This window comes from Rhinolophus sinicus, chromosome X, assembly GCF_036562045.2.
Source record: "Rhinolophus sinicus isolate RSC01 chromosome X, ASM3656204v1, whole genome shotgun sequence".
Classification (NCBI taxonomy): Eukaryota; Metazoa; Chordata; class Mammalia; order Chiroptera; family Rhinolophidae; genus Rhinolophus; species Rhinolophus sinicus.
Window position 1 is genome coordinate 45,871,588 of NC_133768.1, and position 2,008 is coordinate 45,873,595.

Genomic DNA, 2,008 nt, shown 5'->3' on the forward strand with positions numbered 1-2,008 from the left:
CATCATCCTGAAAAAATCATGCTAGGGCTTATTTTACAGTTAGGTCTTATTTTTGGGGAAACACAGTAAGTGGCTCACCTCACTTTCGGTCTCTCTGCCACGCTGTCCAGAGTGGACATCCTTAAAAACAAGTCATTTTTTTATTCCTTTGCTTTAAAATTTCCATTGTTTTGCCAAGTTTGGCTCCATTCTAGTCTCTCAGCCTGTCTCCATCCACTTCCCACCCCACCCTTCATTTACCCTTCCTGTCCTCTAGTCCTGGCTGGGTCAGGGGTGGGGGAAGTGTTTTTAAGAAAAAAGCAATGTCAGTCCCATTTGCAGAGTCTCATGTAATTAATCTAGGGTGGGGCCTGGACATCAGTGTATTTTAAAAGGTCCTTAGGTGGTTCTAATATACACCTAGGTTTGAGAACCACCTGTCTATCCCCGAACTTCTGACATTCCCCTAATGTGCCATGGCATTTCAGGTCTCTATGCTTTTGCACTTACTGTTTCCTTTGCCTAAAGAACTTCTTTCTTTTTTTTTTAATTTATTGGGGTGAAAATTGTTAGTAAAATTACATAGATTTCAGGTGTACAATTCTGTATTACATCATCTATAAATCCCATTGTGTGTTCACCACCCAGAGTCAGTTCTTCCATCACCATATATTTGATCCCCCTTACCCTTATCTCCCACCCCCCACCCCCCTTACCCTCTGGTAACCACTAAACTATTGTCTGTGTCTATGAGTTTCTGTTTCTCATTTGTTTGTCTTGTTCTTTTGTTGTTTTTGGTTTATATACCACATATCAGTGAAATCACATGGTTCTCTGCTCTTCCTGTCTGACTTATTTCGCTCAGCATTACACTCTCAAGATCCATCCATGTTGTTATAAATGTTCGATAGATGAATGGATAAAGAAGTTGTGGTATATATACACAATGGAATACTATTCGGCGGTAAGAAAAGATGATATAGGAACACTTATAAGAACTTCTTTTTATTACTTGATCTTTGAGCCCCAAAGAAAAGTGATATCCTCTTTGAAACTTTCCTTTATTCCCTCAGGCAGCCTTTTGTTCATTCCTCTGTTTCAGCAGTGATCACCTCATAGTATGTAATTTATTCTCTGTTTCTTTTTTAAAACATGAGACACCACATTGTTTTGTTATGATCAGTTTACAAGCTTATAGTTAGGACATAGGTTCAGTTGCTGTTACAGGAACCCAATTTAACACTGGCTTAAATAAGATAGAAGTTGATTTGTCTCTTACTTAATAGTCTAGGCCAGTGGTTCTCAACCAGGGGCCCCAAGGAAATATTTGTCTGCTGATGGTTCTTGTGGCAGGGGGTTCTACTGACATCTAGCAAATAGAGGCCAGGAATCCTGAAAATATCTTACAATGTACCACAAAGAATTTTCTGGCCAAATGTTAATAGAGACACTGTTTAGTCATGAGCAGTTCAGGGCTGATAGGATGGTTCTGCTCTGTGAGCTTATCCTTCCATCTTTTACTCTACCATCTCTGCAGGTTTTCTCACATCTGAATGGCTCACCAGTATAGCTCACCAGCCAGAGAGAAAGGGAAAGAGGGACAAGAAGGAAGACACACCTCTTTCTTTTTTTATTTTTTTATTTTATTAAATTTATTGGGGTGACAATTATTAGTAAAATTACATAGATTTCAGGTGTACAATTCTGTATTACATCATCTATAAATCCCATTGTGTGTTCATCACCCAGAGTCAGTTCTCCTTCCATCACCATATATTCGATCCCCCTTACCCTCATCTCCCACCCCCCACCCCCCGCCCCCATTACACCTCTTTCTTTTAAGGCATGACCTGAAAGTTGCACACATAAATGCTCACATCCTATTGCCCCAAACATGGCCACACAGTTTGCCTAGCTACATAAGATGTTTGGAAGTATGGTCTTTAATCTGATCTGCTATGTGTCCTGCCATGAACTTTATTATTATGTAAGAAGGGGAGACAATTATAGACAGTTCCTGACTTATGGT